Source organism: Schistocerca americana, chromosome X, assembly GCF_021461395.2.
Source record: "Schistocerca americana isolate TAMUIC-IGC-003095 chromosome X, iqSchAmer2.1, whole genome shotgun sequence".
NCBI classification, from domain to species: domain Eukaryota; kingdom Metazoa; phylum Arthropoda; class Insecta; order Orthoptera; family Acrididae; genus Schistocerca; species Schistocerca americana.
In genome coordinates this window covers 619451641-619477288 of record NC_060130.1, presented here as the reverse complement: position 1 = coordinate 619477288, position 25648 = coordinate 619451641, and the positions used below count along the sequence as shown (strand labels likewise).

At 42.3% G+C, this 25648-nt stretch overlaps 1 long non-coding RNA gene across 3 annotated transcripts in view; it reads left to right on the top strand.

Moving 5' to 3' along the window:
- The window catches only part of LOC124556744, a 215686-nt gene that overhangs the window by 89346 nt on the left and 100692 nt on the right, over positions 1-25648 (top strand). The window contains exon 2 of one of the 3 annotated variants that reach the window (XR_006968676.1): positions 14687-14780. This is a non-coding gene — a long non-coding RNA (uncharacterized LOC124556744). Of the gene's footprint in view, positions 1-14686; positions 14801-25648 lie in introns of all 3 variants that reach the window. The other 2 variants (XR_006968675.1, XR_006968674.1) reach the window with 2 other exon arrangements.

The following is a 25648-nucleotide window of genomic DNA, read 5'->3' as shown; positions in this document are numbered from 1 at the left end:
ACGCCCTAACCAATCTTTAAACTCAGGTATGTCATTCTTTCGAGGTTCCAAGAATTGAAAAAAATTTGAGTTTACATCTTCGTGCTCTCTGATAGTCCTTGTCGGCATAGAAATTGCACGGTAGTAAAAATTGTCTCAAAAGTTAAACGGCGTTTCTTCATATCACTATCTAACTGTTCATTCAATTGGGAGGCCACACTTTGGTTAGTGATAGAATTTAGTTTCAGAACACCTTCTCTATGCGCAAACGTATTTTCATGAAGACGGAATTTTTCCAAAGCCTTTTTCCCGTTAGAAAACCCTATGGAAGTAAATGCATCTTCTTTTTTTGAAGACAATTGTAATAGATTTTTAGCATCTGCCTCCTTGCATGTACCGGGTGATCAAAAAGTCAGTATAAATTTGAAAACTTAGCAAACCACGGAATAATGTAGATAGAGAGGTAAAATTTGACACACATCCTTGGAATAACACGGGGTTTTATTAGAACAAAAAAAAAAAGTTCACAAAATGTCCGCGTGAAAGATCTCTTGCGCGCGTCGTTTGGTGACGATCGTGTGCTCAGCCGCCACTTTCGTCATGCTTGGCCTCCCAGGTCCCCAGACCTCAGTCCATGCGATTATTGGCTTTGGGATTACCTGAAGTCGCAAGTGCATCGTGATCGACCGACATCTCTAGGAATGCTGAAAGACAACATCCGACGCCAATGCCTGACCATAACTCCGGACATGCTTTACAGTGCTGTTCACATCATCATTCCTCGACTACAGCTATTGTTGAGGAATGATGGTGGACATATTGAGCATTTCCTGTAAAGAACATCATCTTTGCTTTGTCTTACTTTGTTATGCTAATTATTGCTATTCTGATCAGATGAAGCGCCATCTGTCGGACATCTTTTGAACGTGTGTGTGTGGTTTTTTTTTTTCTTCCCCTAATTAAATCCCATGTCATTCCAAGCATGTGTGTCAATTTGTACCTCTCTATCTACATTATTCTGTGGTTTATTCAGTTTTCAAATGTATACTGACTTTTTGTTCACCCGGTGTATTTGATCAACCAAGAATTCTGAAATGATCTTCCCTTACTGGATTGTCCAGGTTTCGCCTGTGAACAGTTCTCGCCTGAAAACGACGAAGCAATTGACGACACAATAATCGTTGGAGGTTGACTTGCAGTATCATCAACTTCCAAGCGCGCCTTTTTTTGTAACAAATTTGTCCATTGCAAACTTAATTCACAATACACTAAGAGACTAAACTAAACGAATAAAATACAACCATATGTAATAGTCCGCTAGATACTAAATTTGGAACACTAAACACGTCTGCAGCATGCACTGAACGAAACTATCAACACTGAATGACTGCGACAGCAGGGTGGGCTTTATATAGCCGTGGCGTCATAATGTCTCGAAGCGGTAAGTCGACGCGAGGCGGAAGGCTCCAGGTGCTTCTGCTCCAGACCTTTTGTCGCCGCCGCGGCAGTAGCGCTGGCACGCCGGCGCCAGACTTCACCCGAAGGTCCGCGCATCGGGACAATTTCTAAGTGTGCCCGCAGCACTGTAACACTATCATGATTCACACCATTCGTTTTCAGTTAAACTGCTTACTACCGTAATAATTATTTGTTTTAACTCATTACTGAATGTATTTTAAAAGGTAACTATCGTCAAACAAGGAAAATACAAAAAGTTCCAACATAATTGTGTGATTTTACAAATCATGATGTAATTAATAATTTTCTTAAATTATTGGGGGGTTACACCCCCCCCCCCCCCCTCAAAATAATTTTTGAAGGGGTTCGGACCACAGGCTCCATGGAGTCAGTGCCATGACAAACACCTTCCATCTAGCTACTGCCCCATTTCGCTCACCAGTTGTGGTTGCAAGGTGATGGAAAGTATGATTTATGGCTGGCTATAATCTGGTGGATCAATTCTCATAATCTATTAACTGCTGCACAATGATGATATTGTGTGCACCGGTCTGCAATTGACCATCTCGTCACATTGTCAGTCCATGTCATGAACGGTTTTCTGCAGAAATACCAAACAGTGCTGTGTTTTTTGATTTGGAGAAAGCCTATGACATCAGCAGGAGGCATGGTATCCCCTGTACTGTATACATGTGGGCTTCGGAGTCCGCCTGTGCCGTTTTCTTCAGGAATTTTTAAAAGACCGAGTTTTCTAGGTACGCGAGGCATCAGCGTTGTCGGACACCCCCTTTCCAGGAGAACGGGATGCTTTAAGGCTCTGGGGAGGGCACGCGCGTGCGCACACCTTATTTTTACGTACACCAGGTATGATGATGCACTATACATACTGTGCACATGCTAGTAGAAGTACTTTGCAAATGTGTCCCCTGAGGAATTCTGACGGGTAAGCTCTGCAAGTGCATACCGCAAATTTCCTAAAAATCCGTACACGTATTCACACCATCTGCGTTGTTCGTTCGCAGCATTCTGAATGCTCGAACTGGTACACACAAAGTTTCTGAATGTTCATTCTCGAATGTGAGTGCTGCATTCCTCAGTATCCCAGTTTTTATACATCTTAACTGTTCTTGAGTATATATTTTTTGAAACATTGTTCATGCAAACAACAGCGGTTGAAAACCACTATTAAAAATTTTAATTAAAAAAAAAAAAGTTGAGCTTCACGGCTTCCCAGATCGGTTCGTGCTCCGTTCCAATCACCAACAGTCATTATGAAGATGATCTCAGACGGATCATAACAGATCAGCTCTTAAAATAAAAATAAATTATTTAATGTGGCCAAGACTGTTTTTTAATTAAAATATTTTAAATGTTCTTGGGTAGGTGTCACCACACATTATGGTGATATCACAGGCGCTTGACTATTGAAAATACGATCTGAGGATTAAACTATAACCAAACGTTCACTACCAGTCGAATTTAGACTGTACATTATAGAGAATAACATCACCTTAACGGGTATGCCATAATAGCGGTCTGAGAAGGGGCGCCGATGACGGCGGTAATGAGAATTCAGTGTTGTGCACCACATAACCGATTCCTACGACGCTGCTGCTGTGGTAGCACAGGGCACAGGCGACAGAACGTCGAACATATGCGTGTCCTGCTCCATGGAGCCTAATACGTATTTTCGAATGTGACAGTCTTTTTGTTATTCTGGTCGGTTGCGATGGCTGATCTATGCTGCTGCTTTATGTTCCTTTTGCTACAGCGTATAGACCACTCGAATGATGAGGTTCATGCAAATTGGAATAATAATAATAACAATAATAATAATAATAATAATGGGGGGAGGGCGTTCCCGCAATTTAAATTTTTTCCCATTGGTCTAGAGCAGCGTATCCGAACTACGGCCTGCGAACACCATCAGTCTGGTATCCGGCCCGCATTAATTTATTTTTAATACAGTCAAACCTTGTTTATCGAGCACCTCCTATAATGAGTGATTTGCACAATAAGTAGAAGATGTAAGAAATTGACTCATTTAACCATCGATGTTTCACATAAAATGTCTGATTAGTGTTATTTTTTCAGTCTTAAATAACCATTTCAAAAACCACCTTCTGGCCTGGATAGATCTCTTTGGCCACTATAAATGAGAACTAAGTCACGCTTTCTCCTGTTAACTACCGCTCTGTAAAGAAGCTCCGGCAATGTTGTATTCAGTGAGCTGCACTGATCGCAGTGGGCCTCGCGCCGCAATTGTTGTCATCCGTACCAGTGCTCGGGCTTCAGCGTCGATATCGCAAATTCTCTTAAAGGATGTTGCAAGATCTTTTCTTCGTCGGCGCGTGCAAACACGTTCGCATGCAGTAGCTCCTTATGAGTTCCAATTCTAATTTTCCGTCATTAACGAACACGAATTCATTTAAAGATGCCCATAACGCAGTAGCTATGCAAGCTGCAAGTTTAATTAACGATAATGCTATTTCTCTTCTTCGACAAATTTGGAAGTACAGGCGTAAAGAAATACCTTCCAACAACTTTCCTCTGACGTAGGATGTAGGCTTACTGTACCTTACAAAAAAATTACAGTACTATTTTATAAATATGAGTACTTATTTTTTTAGAAAGTTTTCAATTGTAAAATGTACCGGAAATTGACTCTCTGTTTACTGACTGTTTGTTTGGCATGATTAAAATGCGCGAAACATTTTTTTTATACAGTTGTTCGGACAGTACCTGGTTTTCTCCTCGTAATTTTAAATTTAGGTCGTTTATATGTTTAGTTAAGTCTGCATAAAATAACTTCCATAGCCACTCTTTGTTTTGTAATTAAACCAGAAACGATTCCTTTCATTCAAGAAAATGTCTGTTGCTGTCAGGAGCTCAAAACATCGCGTGAGAGCTTTTCCATAGCTAAGCCAGCGTACTGCTGTGTAATACGGTCATTTTCTTCAGTCTCTTCAAAAAACTCTTGGGAATTGACGATGAGTGAGAACATGTGATCTTAACATCATTAACAGCTGACATGAGTGGCTTTAAAACTTTTGACATATCCAAGCATTATCCGCACAAAGACTGTTGATGAATGGTGGAATGTACGATTAATGTTTTCATCCACCGTCATTTTCTACAGCATTTGACACGAGAGCAATGACACTTTTATTCTTTCCATACTCGTTTTTACCAGTATCGAGACTTTAAATCGGACCTTTTGCATTTCTCGGGCAAGTGCTCTACCAACCGAGCTACCCAAGCACGATTCACGACTCGTCCTCGCAGCTTTACTTCCGCAAGTACCTCATTTCCTACCTTACATTCATTGCCTTATTATTTGACACAATCACGAAATATTGATCTATCTTTCGTTTCTTTTCTATATTTACACAAATAGGCACAAAATGTAACTTCAAATCAAAATGATTCCGATTAATAGTATTAAGAGTAAGCATTCTGAGTAAAGAATTGCACTGGATTTATCTTTCAAGCAATTGTAATTAAATTACTCACTTTTAGACACTCTGTCCCTTTACTAAGAAACTGCAGTCACAAAACACTCTACTTCACAATATTTTGCTTCTAAGGTCGCACATGTAATCGCTACCCACAAGATGGTGCTGTGTTACTTCACTCAACTTCTCTGCTCTCCTGAAGACGTCACTGCTTTATATTTAGCATTGTCGGAAGTAGTCTACATCTACATACATAATCCGCAAGTCGCCGTACGATGCGTGGCGGAGGGTATCCTGTACCATTACTAGTAATTTCCTTTCCTTTTCCGCTCGCATATAGAGCGAGGGTAAAAGGACTGTCTGTCTGCTCCTTATATGAGCCCTAATTTCCCGTGTCTTATCTTCGTGGTCCTTATGCGAAATGTATGTCTGCGGCGGTAGGATCGTTCTACAGTCAGCTTCCAAAGCCGGGTCCCTAAATTTTATTGACAGTGTTCCTCGAAAAGAACGTCACATTCTCTCCAGGGATTCCAATTTGAGTTTCCGAAGCATCTCCGTAACACTTAAGTGTTGTTGGACATGCCAGTAACAAATGTAACAGCCTGTATCTGACTTGCCTCGATGTCTTCCCGTAATTCGACCGTGTGTGGGTTCCAAACATTTGAGCGGTAATCATGAACAGATTGCACTAGTGTCCTATATGCGATCTCCTTTACAGATGAACCTCACTTTCCTAAAATTCTCGCAATAAACCAAAGTCAACTATTCACGTTCCTTACCAAAATCGTCACATTCTCGCTCCATTTCCTATCGCTTTACATCGTTTCTCTCAGATATTTCAAAGACGTGACTGTGTGAAGCAGCACACTATTAATTCTGTATCCTAAAGTTATCGGTTTGTTTTTCCTACTTATACGCATTAACTTAATTTTTCTACATTTAGATCTAGCTGCCATTCATCACACCAACAGGAAATTTTGTCTAAGTCGTGATGTATCATCCTATAATCACTCATCTCCGACACCTTCCCGTACAGAACAGCACCATCAAACAACCGCAGATTGCTTCTCACCCTGTCTGCCAGCAGTCCTATCACAGCCGGCCGAAGTGGTCGTGCGGTTCTAGGCGCTGCAGTGTGGAACCGTGAGACCGCTACGGTCGCAGGTTCGAATCCTGCCTCGGGCATGAATGTGTGTGATGTCCTTAGGTTAGTTAGGTTTAACTAGTTCTAAGTTCTAGGGGACTAATGACCTCAGGAGTTGAGTCCCATAGTGCTCAGAGCCATTTCAACCATTTCAGTCCTATCACACTTCTGTGGGGCACTCATGACGATGCCCCTGTCTCTGATTACCCCTGTAGGTCTGGGGGTTAGAATAGGCCCGAGGTATTCCTGCCTGTCATAAGAGGCGACTAAAAGGAGTCCACACTTTTCATCCCTACGAGTTCAGGTTCCATTCTATGGTTTAACCTGCCACTTTAAATCTTACAGAAGAAAGGGCCATATGGGGAAGGATGCCTTATGTGGTGCAAGAGTTATCCATAGTGCCCGTAGTTTCGATCAACTGAATCCCTTATCATGGCTTTGCACCTCCACCTACGATTCAACTGTTTGGGCGAGGACACTTTCCGGGATGTGTCATCTTCTTCCGTTGTCTCCTGTTCTCTTTCACCCCCATGACAGTATTGGATTTCGGTGTGCCCAAGATTCAGCACGGTATAGTCCGTCTGTAAACTGAAGAGCGAGCAGCGCTTTTGGTGGGGGAGGTGGCCTTTCCCGGAAGAACGCTGCCACCGTCCTACAGGGGCACCCAAAATCTGTTGGCCGTTACCTGTCTAGCGATGCAGATCGTCGTGCAGTGATATACGTCGTTTCTGTTCGTGGGATCTTAGTTGCCCGTGTCAGTTAACTTTGTATACTTACTGATATACTTCGATATCCGGAAGTGATGGATAATCGTCTAGCATTGCAAGAAAATGTGCAGAATACGAAGAAGTCGAGGTATTTGCGGAGTAACGAGCGTTCGATCGTCTCTAATGTTATTACAGCGTGTATCAAAGAGGCTGCCCAAAAAGAACTGTTGGCTAATATGACATTCCCAACCAAACGGCTGCAATTTATGCCAACGTCAGCTTCGCCCAACAGGACGAATAAAGAAGGAACGCGGAAATAAGCCGCATGGTTTACTGGAATCCCCACGAAGGAAAAATAATAATTTTGTGAGGAAACCCATCGTTATAGAGAGTTTCAAAATCACGTAAAACCTTTGATGCTGATGGAACACTAAATCTCCATCTCGATCACTAAAGACATATTGCTTAAAACATGTGCGCAGTAGATATTGTAAACACTGTTGAAATTTCCTTCGAAACACGTACCCGGATTCTGGACTTCTAAGCAGAAAGCTTGACACACGAGGTGCGCTTACATATTAACTTTTATTTTTTGGTAAGAACTTTATTTGTTAGTCTACAGCAATGTTATATTATTCAAAATATTCTCTATTACATACTATACACTTATGCCAGTGCTTTTTCCAATTCGCGAAACACTTTAGGAACTGTTTCTTCGGGATAGTTTATAGGTCTCTTAACTATGCATTCTTAATCTCATCCACACTTGTAAAACTGCTGCCCTTTAAGACCCGCTTTGAAATGTTTATACCACTTGTATGCCCTTGGTATACTCATAACAGGCTCACCAAAAGCAATATTCAACATTTCTAAAAAATTTCATACATTTTATTCTATTCTTACAATAAAATTTAATACAGATTCTGCAATCTATTTTTATATGAAACAAATAATCGTTGATGCTACCAAAACACATGTAACTTTTTGACAGCTGACAATACAGTAAATAGCCAATATGCATAACATTGTACACATAGTTTTGAGACATGTTTACGAAGACAGTGACAAAAAAGTTGTGCAAATCGGACTAACACGCAAAATTATAAATTTCTGCTTACTTTTTAAACACTCTTCATGTTGCAAGAATTGTTAAGTTTCAAAGAACACTTCTACCTTCCAGTAGAAACACAAAATAAGGTCAAGCCTTAAATCCTACAGATTGATTGCATTAAGTGCGGGCCGTTTTACGAATAGCAACAGAGGAACATATATTCACATGAACAGGCATTCGGTTCTATGTTTGTAGTAGAATCCTGACTTCCATTCTTATGTTAATATTATTTACTTTATTGATGTGTTTCGAAAGAAGCTATCGTTTTTTGCATTCCTTATGGCCTTAATTCATTAGTCTAAAAATAAACGCAGCCGAGACGTATCTGTACACGGCGTCGCCACAGATTTAAATCGCGCGCTGCGGCAGGGCCGGTACTACGTTGTGAAACAGCCTGTAGAAGCGCCCTGTGACGCAGCTGGGTTGGCAGAGTGGGGACTCGCTCGCTCGCTCTTCAGTTTACCGACAGACTATAGCCAGTCCGTTGTGGTGAGGCAGTCATGCATCCATTTAGTGGTAGCCCCCTGACAACACAGGGATCACACTGCTGATGCCTGAGCTGTAAACTCCCCATGTATGCCAAGGAGTAGATGCCTATCCTCCTGTGGCATCAGGACTCCCAGCAACGGCCATCATGCCAGGTGGCCTTTACTGTGGCTGCGTGGCGCCCATGGGAAGAGCCCCTGATTGCAGTGGGTGGCATCAGGGCCGATGACCCATAATGAAGCAGACTAAATCATCTCTTGCTGGTGACCGTATGGCGCCAGCAGTCTCTAAGGACAAGATCTAATACAATGCCGACAGGTATGACCCTAAATAGTTTCCCTCCCTCGCTACACCATGGGAGGAACGTAGGGCTACAAAACGGAGAGAGCCATATTCACCTCAGTTTTTAGTCTGTAGCAGAAGTGATGGTGACTCCTTTGTACCTACGAAGCTTCAGTTTTTCGTTGAACACCTTGAGGATAAGTTTGGAAAAGTGACAGTGCTGTCAAAGATGCGAAACAGCGCAGTCTTGATTCAGACAGCATCCCCAGCACAATCCCGAGCGTTTCTCACCTGTGACAAGCTGGGTGATATTTCTTTTTCCGTCCCCCCCCCAATAAAAGCCTCAACATGGTCCAGAATATCATTTTCCATCGTGATCTCCTCTTGCAGTCTGACCACGAGCTCCGTGCCAATTTAGAATGGTGGGGTGTTCATTTCATCCAGCGCATTTACAGGGTACCCAAAGACAACAGGGTTGCTACTGGTGCCTTCATCTTGGCCTTTGAGGGTGATTCATTGCCTGAAAAGGTCGAGGCGATGGTTAACCGCTGTGACGTTAAACCATACGTCCCTCCCCCTATGCGGTACTTCAAGTACTGCCACATGTCTTCCCACTGCACTTCCAGTGCAACATGTCGAGACTGCGGATGTCCATTGAACCCAGATACTCCATGTGCGCCACCTCCCACTCGCATCAACTGTGGAGAGCACCAATCCCCCTGCTCACCAGACTGCCCAATACTCCAAAAGGAGCAGAAAATCATGGGGTACAAGATTCTGGACCAGTTGACTTACACAGAGGCTAACAATTTGAACGATTACACTCCATTCGGTTGACATCAGTAGTGGGGCAACTTATGTATGGGGACACTCTGCATTGTTGCCAAATTTATTCAAGATGGTGGCGACGACGTCATCCAAGATGGCGGTGTGTAGACTTGGCAACAGCGCATGGCGTCAGTCAAGATGGCCAATTGGGCAGTTCACTAATCTAACCCTCCAGAAGAAATTCGCTCGAAATTCAAATTCCAACACGATACTGCCTGCAAACCTGTACTTCTCTTATTATTCATTATCATTTATTATTATTTATATCATGCACGTGTGTATGCAGTTCAACTGGCTTAGTTCATATCTCAGCCACCAAGATGGCGGATTTTGGCTGGAATTGGGCCACATCCACTCAGCTACCGTATGACCTTAGATGCTCCTGCACATTCACTCTTTGTTGAGCTGTCATTGTCAAACCATCTCCATGCGTTCGATCATTGAGATGAATGTTGGGGATAGAGCACGGGGAAAATAGGATTGTGCTATGTCCACTAACGTAAACCTCCAGAAAAAGTTCACCCCAAATTCAAATTCCAACAGCATAACGCCTGCAAAACCATACCTGTCTTTATTATTATTCGTTATTATTGATTATCACTGGCCTACTTCCACCAGAAAATTGCCCCCCCCCCCCCAATTATTCAAATTCCAACACGATAATGTCTCGAAAACTGTATTTCTATTTATTATTATCATTTATTGAAGATGTCCGATTTCGGCGGGAAGAAAGCCATTTGCCTTACATCCATAACAAAAAACTGTCACAAGTTCAAATTCCAACACCGTAATTGATCACTCTTACCAAATAGTCCATAACCTACGAACTTTGACTGTCACTTATATTTTTTCACTGCTTACCCATCAAAATCGCGTCAAATAATAAACTGCTCTTGTACTAGCCTAATTCACAATCAGTTATTTTGCAGGAATTCAAATTCCAGCACAATAATGCGTCACACCACGAAAAAGGCGGTAAAATAGAGCAGTTGTGCTATGTCCACTAACCTAACCCCCAACCCCCTAGAAAATGGCGACAAGTTCAAATTCCGACATAAGAATGCACCATACCGCTCTTATCTCTACTAAGCAAAGAAAATCGCACGAAAATAGCTCACTTGGCCTACCTCCACTAACCTAAGTCACCCGACCGCCACCACTTCCTACGAACTGGCACAATCTTAATTATTTGCCGTAAACAAAATTCAGTTCCCATATGTCTACTAAGCTAACAAAATGGCGCGAAAGAAAAGACACTTTACGAACCTCGGTACCAGACTGCCCCCACCTCCTAAGGATTCGTGGGAAAAGGACTTGCTCATAAGACTTTAGTTAAACAATTCCATGCAGGTGTGTTCACCATTAGGTCAGGACTCCAACTGGCTTAGTTCAAATCGTTGCCAGGAGAGGAAGCTACCGCCGGCGCCACCGCCAGTTCGCGAGCGAGCGGGCACCTCACCCCACCTCACAGCCGTCGGTAGCGGTCCGCGCCTCCAGCGCCCGCTAGGACTGTGCCGGTCTAGCGGCGTAAACCTGTTATCGTCAGACACGCTGGAACCTACCGATTCTGACGTCACAGCGATCAACCACGTGGTTTCGTGGTGGACAAAGAACACGTTTGGTGCAAAAGTTGTTTTCCTGGAGAGTGGAATCCGCCCTGGCGTCACACAACCGCCGGTCAATCACGTGGAGTGCTCGACAAAAAACGCTCTCGCTATGTTAACTGACTCAAGATAGTATACTGTATCTCGCGCGCGTTAAAACCAGACACGCGCCGCGCCGCCGCCTCGCGGGGGTCCGACCACTTACGTCACACACCCTCGATCACCGCCTCCATACACGCGCCGGACATAGTCTTCTGTAAATATGCTAACACCCGCATCGCGCATGTAAGCTATCAATTGCCTGAGTACTTAATTTCATCATCGGATTACGAACCCGAGCGCTTACCGCTGCGCCACGACGCTGTAGAGATTTCTTAATCGTCGAGAGTATTTCACCGCAACGGTTTCTTTTAACTGTCGATTTTCTCGACAACGGCTGAGAAGTGCATCTTGGTGCTTTGCCACATTACACCTCTGGCCATGAGCTTTTATTATGCGCAGTATGAATCGAATCTGAATTTCACAATTGGCGGACTCCCCTTGTGAGTCCATAGCCCAACTGTCTTAGTTCATGTCGAATCTGCTAGAGGACGCTGCAGTGACGCAAGTACCGTAATCTAAGATGGCTCCACCTAGTGTGTTCACGACGAGGTCTAGTACCCAGTACCAACAGCAGAGAACGCTACCGTTATTTTCGTGACGTAAACCGAGATGGTGAGGGAAAACTAATCACTCGGATCTGCGCTGCAGGGGCGTGAAATATTGACAGCACTCTATTTATTTTTTTGAAACAACTTATTTAAGCATACAGTATATCTATCACACTATCACAAAACACCCACCCAGATGTGACCCAGGCCATGTTGCACAGCCCACAGACACGTACCCAACTAGTAATTTCAGTACACACAATAGCAATCTGCTCCTAAATAATTACGCCCGGGTTCCCGGGTTCGATTCCCGGCGGGGTCAGGGATTTTCTCTGCCTCGTGATGGCTGGGTGTTGTGTGCTGTCCTTAGGTTAGTTAGGTTTAAGTAGTTCTAAGTTCTAGGGGACTGATGACCATAGATGTTAAGTCCCATAGTGCTCAGAGCCATTTGAACCATTTCCTAAATAATTCTTCACACTGATGTGTAGATACGCTCAGTGCTCGTAAACTATCCAAATAACGCATAGCAGAGCCTGCAGATCCGCTCGCAAAATAACGCAGCAGACGTGCGCAGGTACCCCCTACCGCATCCTGTCCACAGGATCGTGAAGTCACGCATCTGTCATATCTCAGACCGCGCGCACAGACCCTGCTCGGCTTCCTCAAGCGTGAGTTGGTGCAGTCGACGCGCTCGTCAGCTGTCAAAGCACACACAGACGTCCGTCCAGAACCGCGATTCGTAACAGCCCCGAGCCGCGGCCAACTAACGCAAATGAAAGTAAACTTTATATCAACATAGCATAATTCCAAATCGCAGATTCCATATGCTAGGCACGTCATAGCAGCACATGTATTTACCTCCTATGACACAATAGTACACTGCGCATTGCTCCTGACACCACATTACACAACCCTTTAACTAAACATACTATACATCCCTGCTCTCGCCTCGTCGCGTGACCAGCTATCTAAAACCTTCTCAATATTATTTTTAGTTTACAACATTTAAAAAAAAAATCTAATTTACTCCTTCCACTGCACCTAACCTCACACCCGTCCCACCATCAACATACGCAAACGTCATCAACCCTGTCTTGACGATCATATATCACCCCACAAACCATGTCCATCAATCAATTTACCATTCTCATCCCCTCTTTTCGAATTAGAAACGTCGCCTCTATCTAAACACCAATCAACTGATCTTTCTCGCACTCACAACAGTAAAATTAATTCCACACACATCCCTAAATACCAAACGCAATTAAAGCCCCAAACTTTTATACAGACCATCAAGCGCATACCACACTCACACCAATATTCAAAGCCTGGTCCATGTTTACCACCTCCAACTTGAATTAAATATTATTACCATGGCTCCAATATTCTGCCAGCGATCGATTTGGGGCTATTTTTCCACTCTTAACTGCTGACACTAGCGGTCGAATATCACTATGCATATATTGCATAAATTTCCACATAAAAAATCTACTTCAATTATCTATGTCCTCAAGCTGCACCCTCTCACGGAAGCATACAAACTCATCTTCTCTAGTCATTATACAACTTTTATCAGCGACACGCCTCAGTCGCTATCCCCGATAATGAATACCTGACCAGCTTGTGTAAGGTCTGTGAATACATCGCCGACGTGGGGTGGGGTGCTTTAATCATCATGACATTTCGTTGATCAACAAGCTAATATACGAATTCGCTCGTGCTCGATGTTCTAATGCCTCACGCCTTTCATCCTGCATCACATTTCATCCATTTAACATACACATTCATCCGCGCCACCATTTAGAGACTCCTATATCCGAACACGTACCATCATTCAACAACTATCAATTGCTCTTATCTAATAACTCATCCATTAGGTCTGGGGGTCAAAGTCACCCTTTTCTTTCAGCAGGAGACAGCAACCCTTTTTTTTTACAGCGGTAGCTAAATTGCGCAATCAGCTTAACATTACCAATCGCGAAAAATATCTTCAAATACCTAAACACCCTTACTCAATTACACAGCGTTCCCGCTGAGGACATGAGCTTCAATATTACAGTTCTTTATCCAATAACCACCAAAACAAGTACTAAATGCTCAAACTAATCCCATTGCACCTTACAAAGCCCGCGTCCGAGACCCGTCGGCGGCATGTGAAAGCCACATATCTGTCCATCTAAACAGCCGTCCACTCAGCCTCAGGACCAGCATGCCGAAGTGGGCTCTCTCTCTCTCTCTCTCTCTCTCTCTCTCTCTCTCTCTCTATACCTGCTCTCCAGCTATTGTCTAAAGACATACACTGCACAAATGGATTCCTGAATAGCGCGGATCTCTATCTCCAGCTCGACATGTAAACACTGGCTCCCCCAGCCAGCGATCCCGACGTCACTAACGCTGGGCTGACAATTTCGAGTGACAAATCTTAAATACGCTCATATATAAAGGCCTATTCACTCCTGCCAAAACTCACTTAATAATAAAAAATCATTCTCCCTTTCTAAGCATAGATGAATATGCATTTAGAAAAAACATAATTCCAACCATAAATCATACATATCATTAAAAAGACAAAAAATGACCAATTTACGTTATACGGCACTTATTTACATGTCCTAATGATACAGTCGTAGATGAGTCGTGTCATTCACTCGCTCATTCATTCAACACACGCTTTCACAGAACTTGTTCAACCTATAAACAACGGAGGGTGAAAATTTACGATTTCCGCCCTTAATGACTGTAGTGGGGGTTGTTCAAAGACAGCTCCTCCAATAGGATGGACTCGAGATCCCTACCGCCCGCTCGCCTCAGGGCTTGTCAATGTCCGTCACGACTCAGTCGGTGATCTAGTGCTCGGACCATGGAGACTACCTGTGCGTATCCATTTCCCAATAATTCTCATAAGATTAATAAATTAATTATTTGATAATTATATAAATAATATTAAATAAATTAATTTTTAATGGTGTTATTTTATTCCAGTCACGGGGCGGTCGTACTGCCACTAAATATTAATGTAATGGTGGAGGAGGAGGATGCGGGGGCTGCTGGAGACACAATTTCGACTGCTGATAAGGTCGAGTTTAATGCCGGTAAGTACGATACCTCATATGCAGTTAATATATTAATCTGTAATTAACAATATATAAATAAATTTTAGTAATTTAGTTATTTTTATTTATCTGCAGGAGAGATGTACATTTCGGATGACGAGCTAAATCAATATGATCTCACAATGGATATCGATGAAAACCATGCTGAGTACATATTCGCTTTAAATATAAATTTATATTTTATTTTAATTTTAATTGAAGAAGATGAGATGATTTGAATCTTAATTGAAGTAGATAAGTTAATGTATGCGGGGCCATCAGTGATAAGTTAGTCTGCACCGTACGGTCATTGTTCATTTATCTTTCATAATATGGTCATTAAATATGTTAACGATTAAATTAATTTAATATTAGATCATAATCATTCATGAATAGAATTGAGAGAGCGTGGTATAATTGTAGTATACGTTAATTGAGCGTAAATTTACATTCAGTGAAACGCGTTACCCTCTATATACGTGGCGAATATCAGACGTGATTCATCGAAGCGTTTAGCTCGCACATAGTTTCATAGAGTTCATCACATTTGTAATTAAATATTTACTGTAAAATTATCGTTTTAACACACAAAATTAATTTAATAATTGTAGAATGGCTGGGTGTAAAGTTATCATTTTTATCTACCAGTCGTCGCCTTTATATGAAGTGTATTCTGTATGTGGCGGATTCGCTTCCCAGTTAGCTAAAAGTACGAAATGAGTAATTTCATTCCACCCGATATGCTATTAATGAAGTGGACGTATAAAGTAAACGCTGCGCTATCTATACCGGACCAGAACATTAAACTACATGATCCACCCTCCAGTCGCCCTGATTAAGTCAAATCGTACTTCATTTAAACGTGGCGACTGTTCATTATCTAACTCCTACTACACTTAGTCTTCTTTGATGATGTGCGGCCCACCACATGCTGCGGTGGCTATCAAATGGAAAATAATTTATCTTTGAGGACAGTGGGCGGTCCAAAGTGTATATACAAATAGATGTGCGTCTCTCTCTCTCTCTCTCTCTCTCTCTCTCTCTCTCTCTCTCTCTCCTCTCCCTCCCTCCCTCCCTCCCATGTGTGTGTGTGTGTGTGTGTGTGTGTGTGTGCGCGTGTGTGTGTGTGTGTTGAGCTTCTATGCGACTGAATTTGATCTCTTTATTAGAAATCAAATATGTAATTAGAAGAAGATAAAGTAATAGATGCCGTGTAAAAAGCTTGTGCACAGTTCATACGAATTCAATAAAAATAATGTTTAGGTAAGTTTGTGGGCGTTTTTGAATGAGAGTTAATTAGTTCATCGCCTAATGTCGTTCAAGTGAGGTCGGTTTGGTAAAATTCACTTCTATGCATGGTGTTACGTGAGGCTGATTTTGGTACAATGATTGTGTGTGTGTGTGTGTGTGTGACCGCTGTGCAGGTGAGCGGTGTGGGAGTGATAAAAGGTTACAGTTAATTAGTTGTGGATGTGAGTGTAGCTCAGTTAAGAGCGATATAATTTAAAATGTTAAATATAATATTTAATATGTGGTGGTTAGCTTTGGTGATTGGGTTGAGGTTTAAGAAGAGGGTGGTGTGTTTGGGGGAGGACCTTATTAGGTCTGATCTAAATTTGATCACTCTTTGAAGGACGATATTTGTATTTAATTGAAAGGGGAACAAATAATTTTTCTCTGTCTTTGTAGGTTCTCTATAGACGAGAAGGGATTTAGTTCTTTTATTAAAAGAAAAATTATAAATTAAATTTAGAAGGTCTTACAAAGAAGAGATTGTTATTGAGTACTGAATATATAAATTTTTTATATTTACTTCTAGTTAGTCATAGTTCTATGGCACGCTAAAGTACTAGGACTGTGCTTGATATCGACGAGTATGAGATGGTTCAAATGGCTCTGAGCACTATGGGACTTAACATCTGTGGTCATCAGTCCCCTAGAACTTAGAACTACTTAAACATAACTAACCTAAGGACATCACACACATCCATGCCCGAGGCAGGATTCGAACCTGCCACCGTAGCAGTCGCGTGGTTCCGGACTGAGCGCCTAGAACCGCTAGACACCGCGGCCGGCAGTATGAGATGAATTTTATGATATTATATTAAAAATATTTTTGGTTTCCTAATACGCGAGTGTGTAGATATCTGTAGAAAACGGGGGTAGGCTCTGATCAGAAAGACTGACGCGTTTCTGCCAGCGGTAAAACGCTCTCCAATCAGCTGAATTGTTATGAGAGCGACTTGGGTTGATTGAGGGTGCACTGATGTAAAATGCTCATTTTGTACCGTATAGGAAAATTAATTCTGTCTTTATTAGAAGTACAAGGTGTACGTGGGAATATTGTTATCTTTGGTATGTGTATAAGTATATAATATTAAATGCACTATCCTCAGTGAGGGAGGTGTGTATGTCGGTGAAAGTATTTTTTCATTTGACTACACGTAAGCGTAATTTAGTAAGTTTAATTGTTCACCAAATATGACTATCTGTGGAAAATGGAATTATTATGTTCTATTGAGCTGGGTTCAATGTGGGGGCGTAAATGCTTGTATAAAATTATCATAACGGGGTGGGTGGCATATAAGGAGAACAAGTTCTGTGAAAGCGTGTACTGAAGGAATGAGCGAGTGGATGACACGACTCTCATATGACTGTATCTTCAGGACATGTAAATAAATGTCGGATAATATAAATTGAGTTTTTTTTTTTTTTTTAAATCATATGTATGCTTCTGCTTGGAATTATGTTTGTCTGTTCGCTCTAAATGCATACTCATCTACGCTTAGGAAGGGAGAATGCTTTTTTTATTATTGAGTGAGTTTTGGCAGGAGTGAGTAGGCTTTTATTTATGCGAGTGTTTAAGATTTGTGAGTGGAAATTGTCAGCGCAGCGTGAATGACGTCGGGTTGCCTGGCTGGGGAGACGCTGTTTACATGTCGAGTTGGAGATGCAGGGGAGGATAGAGACCTGCGCTATTCAGGAATCCATTTGTGCACTGTATGTCGTTAGACAATAGCTGGTGAGCAGGTACAGAGAGAGCCCACTTCAGCATGCTGGTCCTGGGGCTGAGTGGACGGCTATTTAGATTGATAGATACGTGGCTTTGACATGCCGCCGGCAGCACTTGGACGCTGTCTTTGTAAGGTGCAGTGGGATTAGTTTGAGCATTTAGTAATTGTTTTGGTGGTTATTGGATTAAGAACTGTAATATTGAAGGTCATGTCTTCAGCGGGAACACTGTCTATTTGAGTAAGAGTGGTGATGTTAAGTTGATGCCGCAGTTTAGCCACCACTGTAAAGAAAAGAAAAAAAAAAAATAGCTGAAAGAAAGAAAGGTGGTGAACTTGCCACCAGACCTGATGGATGAGTTATTAGATAAGAGAAATTGATAGTTGTTGAATGATGCTATGTCTTCGGATACAGGAGTCTCTAAACGGTGGCGCGAATGAATGTGTATGTTGAATGAATGAAGTGTAATGCATGATGGAAGGAGTGAGACATTAGAAAATCGAGGACAAGCGAATTCGCATCTTTCCTTGTTGTTCAATGAAATGTGATGATGATTACAGTACACAAACCCGCGTCAGTGATGTCTTCACAGGCGTTACGCACGCTGGTTGGGTATTCATTATTGGGGATAGTGACTGAGGCGTGTCGCTGATAAAACTTGTATAATGACTAGAGAAGATGAGTTTGTATGCTATCGTGAGAGGGTGCAGCTTGAGGACGTAGATAATTCAAGTAGATTTATTTATGTGGAAATTTATGCAATATATGCGTAGTGATATTCGACCGCTAGTGACAACTGTTAAAGGCGGAAAAATAGGTCCAAGTCGAGCGCTGGCAGAATGTTGCGGCAATGGGAATAATATTTAATTCAAGTTGGAGGTGGTAAATATGGACCAGACTTCGAATATTGGTATGACTGTGGTATGTGCTTAATGGTCTGTATAAAAGTTTGACTCTTTAATTGCGTTTGATATTTCGGGGTGTGTGTAAAATTAATTTTACTGTTGTAAGAGCGAGAAAGATCAGTTGCTTGGTGTTTAGATAGAGGCAACGTTTGTAATTCGAAAAGAGGGGATAAGAATGGTAAATTGATTGATGGACATAGTTTTTGGGGTGATATATGAGCGCCAAGATAGGGTTGAAGACGTTTGCGTATGTTGATGGTGGGACGGGTGTGAGGTTAGGTGCGGTGGGAGGAGTAAATTAGATCTTATTTTTTTAAAAAAAGAAATGTTGTACAGTAAGAATAATATTGAGAATGTTTTAGATGGCTGGCCACGCGAGGAGGCGGGAGCAGGGATGTGTAGTTATGTTTAAAGGGCCGTGTAATGTCGTGTCAGGAGCAATGCGCAGTGTGCTATTGTTGGTTGGTTGTTTCGGGGAAGGAGACCAGACAGCGAGGTCATCGGTCTCATCGGATTAGGGAAGGACGGGGAAGGAAGTCGGCCGTGCCCTTTGAAAGGAACCATCCCGGCATTTGCCTGGAGCGATTTAGGGAAATCACGAAAAACCTAAATCAGGATGGCCGGACGCGAGATTGAACCGTCGTCCTCCCGAATGCGAGTCCAGTGTCTAACCACTGCGTGTGCTATTGTGTCATAGGAGATAAAGACATGTACTGCTATGACGTGTCTAGCATATGGAGGCTGCGATTTGGAATTATGCTATGTTGATATAAAGTTGACTTTCACCCGCGATCGGTGGTCGCGGCTCGGGGTTGTGACGGATCGCGGCCCTGGACGGACGTCTGTGTGTGCTTTGACAGCTGACGAGCGCATTGACCGCACCAACTCACGCTTGCGGAATGCGAGCATGGGCTGTGCGCGGTCTGAAATCGGACAGATGCGTGACTTCACGTCCTGTGGACAGGATGCGGTAGGGGGTACCTGCGCACGTCTGCTGAGTTATTTTGCGAGCGCATCTGCAGGCTCTACTATGTGTTATTTGGGTAGTTTATGAGTACTGAGCATATCTACACATCAGTGTGAAGAATTATTAAGTAGCAGTTTGCTATTGTGTGTAATGAAATTATGAGTTGGGTGCGTGTCTGTGGGCTGTGCAACATGACCAAGGGCACATCTGGGTTTGTTTTTTGTGTAGTGTGATAGATATACTGTATGGTTAAATACATTTCACGCCCCTACAGCGCACATCAGAGTGATTGGTTTTGCCTCATCATCTCGGTTGCAGGCGAGTAGTGAGTGTTTTTGCGGAGCCGTTAATCGTGTGTGTCAACGACCTATGGGCTATTCCGACATTAGACGTGAAGGCAGGTGCAGACCTGAGACGCCGGCGGTATACGTGAGAAGAACAATGTGTCAGAGGAGACTGAGCTTTCTGGTCGACTGTCACGAGCGCGCGGAAGCTAAACTTGGCTGGAGGCTCTGGGAACCCCCCTCCCGCCGACCGCACGGGCGCGCGGCCTGCCATGGAACGTAATCTAAGGCGCATAGGTGATATAAATTTCTCCGGTGTTAGGCGCGAATGCGACTGTGTGGAGGTGATGTTTGGGGGATGCCGAGCAGAGACCTTTGGTTGGTTTGGCAGCTGGGCGCAGTGTATTGGGTGAGGGTGTTCGGGCGCGTCTGTTGCACTACTTTGCGAGTATGTCTGTGCACTGTGCTGTGCGTTATTTGGAGAGTTAAAAGAGTACAGAGCTCGTCTGCGGATATTGTGTACTGCATTATTTAAGAGCAGTTTGCTATTGTGTGGTGAAATTAGTTCTTTACGTGTTTGTGGGCTGTGTCACATGACCACAGACAGATAAGTGCGGGTGTTTTGTGAAAAATATACTCCATGACTAAATACAAGGGCTAGAAATCAATAGAATGCAGTCCTTCCTTACTTCCCCGAGCAGCACAGCCCAGTCTGAGCGGTTTTTGCGCAAAAACGGAATCTGGTCAGACTGTGAGTGAGTCGACAAATAACTGGACAAATTTATCTGTAGAGGAGTTCCAGGTCTGGATTGGAATGAATATCTTGATGAGTGTGGTTGTTGCCAAGTGTAGTGCACTACTGGAGTTCAGAACCTGCCTTAGGTCAGCCTTACATATCTAAACCTATGGACATACAAACGTTTCAAAAAGATAATTCACATATTCTGATGTCAGGGGAGGTGTCCTGTGTTGATGGTTCTGTGTACTAGGTCAACTGGACCGTGGACTGAGTGACGAATACATAGGGTGGTGGTGCAGTCTATCTCTAGTTGTTTAAGTAAAGACAGGTGTATGATTTTAAAAAGTTGATGATTAGTGAGCAGGGTATTTTAGATGTATTATTATTTAGAGAGATTAAGAGTTGTTCGGTTCTATGAGCGTGAATGTTTTGAATTATTTAGGTGTGCTTCACATGTCGGTAGGCTGTGCACTGACTTTTTTGACGGTTTACAATTAGCAAGCGTGTGTGTAGAGCCTTATACATGAGTTATGTAGGAGTAGTTAGCAGGTCTGTATGCTGTGGGGGCATGTCAGAGCGTGTGTTCTGTGATACATATACTCCATCCCTAAATAAATTGCTTCCAAGTAAATAATGTACACTCTTTCCTCCTCCTATCAGCATAATGCGGGTTGAGTCCTTTTGCCACTCGCCCCCTAGGAAGTGGTGGTGGTACGCTTCATTTTCAGCAGTTTTCTTACATTGGTAGCGAAGACACAAGTGAAGTTTGTTTACCGGCAGATTTCACACTTGGCGCCTGATCCTAGGAGGAAGTGGTGGTCAGGTGGATGAGGTTAGTACAAGTGCCCTTTCTTTACGCGCAATTTTCATAGGTTTGTAGCGAAAGCGCAAGTGACATTTATTTACTGACAGAATTCAATCTCGGTGAGGGTTCCTAGGAAGAGTTGGCGGACTGGTCATCTAAAAGTAGTTGAAAGTAGGTAGTTGAACACCTTTGCATATGTATATGAAATTGTAAAGTGAATTATTTAATATGATTAAAATTGAAATGGAATTAAGTACTTAGGTAATTGGTAGGTTAGATGCGCAATGTGGGTGTTAGCATATTTACAAAAGACTGTCCGTCGTGCGTGCGCGCGCGCGCGCGCGCGAGAGAGAGAGAGAGAGAGAGAGAGAGAGAGAGAGAGAGTGTGAATTAACCTAACGAGGGGTCTTGTGGCGACCAAACGTGCTCTTGTACAGTGATGGCGGATTCAACTGTTGAGCAAACTTTGGCGCCAAAAGTGTTGCACGGCGTTCTCTGTCGAACAAGGCCACGTGATGGGAGCGATCGCTGGTCCAGCGGCTAGCGGGGGCCGGCCCCAGCGCGGCGCCAGTCCAGCGCGCGAGCAGCCACCTCGAGTGACCGCCATCGGCAACGGCCTGCGCGCTGGCCGGCGGGGCCATCGGGTGGCGACGATTTGAACTAATTCAAGTTGGAGCGCGGACGTCGTGGCGACTGCGCTGGGTGTTGCTGCGATCTCGAAGATGTGTACTGATTGTATTGGAGAACAAGTGATGACCGTACTGCTTGAAATAAAGACTTCAGTCCCTTTCCCCATGCAAAATCAAAGGACGTGACTTAGGTTAGTATAAGTCCATCTTATTATTTGATGCGATTTTGATAGGTTAGGAGTGAAAAAAAGATAAGTGAGCGCGAAAGTTCGTAGGATGTGGATTATCTCGTACGTGTGTTCGATTATGGTGTTGGGATTTGAACTTGATAGATTTTTATTATGGATGTAACGCAAATGGATTTCTCAAAGCGAAAATCGGACATAATAATAATAATAATAAATGATGAATGATAATGAATAATAACCAATAATAATAATAAAGAGAAGTGCAGTTTTGCAGCCATTATCGTGCTGGTGTTTGAATTTGGCGCGAATTTTCTAGTGGAGATAGGCCAATAATAATAAATGATAATGAGTAATAATAAAGAGAAGCCAGCCATTATCCTGTTGGAATTTGAATATGGTACCAAATTTTTCTGGAGGCTTAGGTTAGTGGACGTAGCCCAATTGACTTGTTTTCCCGCCAAAATTCAAATTTCCCGCCATTTTTTCTGGGAGTTAGGTTAGTGGGCATAGCACAATTGGCCTCCCACCAAAAGCCGCCATCTTGGATAACGTCATGCGCTGTTGCAAAGTCTACATGCCACCATCTCGGATGACTTCATCGCCGCCATTTTGAATAAATTTGGCAACAATGCAGCGTGACGTGACACGAACCTTGCTGTATTACTGCCAACACCTTGCTGCCGTATTTTTTGATTTGCGAAAAGCGTATGACATCATCTGGCAACATCATATTCTTGCCACATTATACGAGTGGGTTCTCCAGGCCTGCTCCCGATTTTTATCCAGACTTTTCTGTCGCTTTGTACTTTCTGTGTCCAAGTTGGTGCCTCCCATAGTTCCCCCAATATCCAGGAGAATGGGGTTCCGCAGGGTTCTGTATTGAGTGTACATCTATTTTTGGTGGCCATTATCGGTCTAGCAGGAGCTGTAGGGCCGTCTGTCTCATCCTCTCTGTATGCAGACGACTTCTGCATTTCGTACTGCTCCACCAGTACTAGTGCAGCACCTCCTATAGAGGAAAGCCTGCGCGCCCGCTCAGTGACGTCACGCACGAAGTCTGGTGCCGGTGCTCGCAGTCCGTTTGGCCACAGCAATAGACTGTTACGGGAACCGTACGAGGAAAATTCGTAAAGAAATCTGACATACCTCTCTCATGAATTACAAGATTTCCTTTCTCAAATGACCCAGTTCTTTTGTCTGTAACTTATTTCTGCATACCTTTTAGTCCCGACGTAAAAAGTGGCTGTAATAACTTTCATTATCTGAAGCATCAAAACTCCCAAATGAATGGACCCATTTCATTGTAGTTTATTTTAAAGGTGCTTTAATGGGGATTGTCACGACTTGTTTGATGGCAGTCTGGTTAGCCGTTCAAAGATCGTCAGCTACACAAAGTGCAAGTGTTTGCCACCAGTGTGCTCTTTCCCAATGCCATTCCTAAACTGTAAGTGCTGTAGTATAAATTGTAAATCTCGAAAAGGCCAATCTAAACGTCTGCAACGGTATACATTTATCTTTTATGGCTGACCACCATTCACCATTCTTCCGTTTTGCAGTTCCTGTGTAAGACGATTTTTAATGACAAAAATTTTGATTGAAAGCCATCCGCGAAAGATTCTCGTATGCTCTCGTGGACTTTCTTTTAGGGGTTTTGTTCTGTTTTTTAAGTTAAATATTGCATCACTTTGACGCAGGTCTAATAATGTGGACGGCACTTTGCAAAGTAGCACACTGGCAGCTAACATTTTACGGACACTGTTATTGCCGCTGTTTATTCCTTATGTAGCAAAATCCATTTTAAAACCTGATTGGATGATATACCTGTTAATTAAAAAAAGAAACACGAAAATTGGGCAAATAGTGTTCGAATTATAACACCCCCTATAGAGAGGCACTGGTAATAAGCAATAGTATGAGTCGTTTCAAAAACTAACACTGCCCTGAAAGACATGTTCTACATATGTTTTAGTCCACCATTTCAGCAACCTTGTATTCATGCTTTTTTTAAAAATTTAAAGAAATTTCTCCTGTTAATATTTTTTAAGTGAAATGCAGTTCTAATGAATGATATGATATCTCTTCTCAGTTTGTGCACCTTTCCCTAAGAAAGTTTCTTTCCATTAAGAAAATCTCACTGACCTGAGATGAGTATGTAATGGTATTGCCATAAAGTTTTGGTATGCCAATACAAATTTCAATGAATTCTCTTTTCCCAGTAAGTTAACTAAATTTCCATTATGTATTGAAATTACAAGAGGTCTCAAAATACAGATTACCAGGTTAGAATTTCGCTGCTCTAAACTGAATACCTTTGAAGAAAGAATGTTTCTGTACTAAGAAGTATATACTTTGAAACAAACTGTTTGCATGAATTGCACATAAATAAATTTCAACTACAAAGTAAACTTTCATTTCATCTGTTGAGAAGTTTTATGACGTGATGTGACCTGTGATGAAATAATTGTGAAAAATGAACACTTACCTTCATTTGGCATCACATTTGGGCTGCACTCACCAGTGGCTTAGATACTTCATCCTTCCGTAAGTTTGGGGAAAGGGGTGGGGGTGGTGGTTCAGCTCTATTTAGTTGCAATACTTTAACAGATCATCATTCCAAAATATATATACTGGTAATTGTTTAAAAGTGGAAAACAAGTTTCATCTACTGACCATGCTGATATGAATGAATGCAAATTAAGTAAAAAAATTCTGTGTATGAATGAATTTATTTATTTCTTTTGTTCATCTTCCATACACTCTTGTCAATAATCACTAACACATGGAATGAGAAAAATTTTAGATTATAGTGGTTCACAATAGAAAATTATAGATGTACAGCATGAATACTATGTAGTGACTAAATAATTAAGACTTATGGACACCAAGGCCAAACATTAACAATAACCACATTCTTGAGACTTAAGTTTCATAATTTTAGGAATAATAATGATAAATTTTGAACAACATTAATGATTAAATTGCTATTTTATAATCTCCAGGGTAGTAATGGAAGGTCTTTAAGTGGGACACTAAAAGAATGCAAATAAAACACTGCACCATAAAGTTTTGTGTAGGAAGAATGAATATGAAAGCACTGTAGTAGAAAAATGGCGATGCATATAGACATTATATTAGGTCACCCTGTAAATTGCAAGTAATTACCAACTGTAAGTGTATGTTATGTGGCAAAAATGTGTCAAGTGGTGTTGGAATATGATCTGGTTACATTAATTAGATTAGGTGAGTGAAAAGCAATTGTGACAGGCTTAAGCTTTTTTAATATTCTTTTATAAACAAATATATTCAAAAAGCCAACAGAAGGG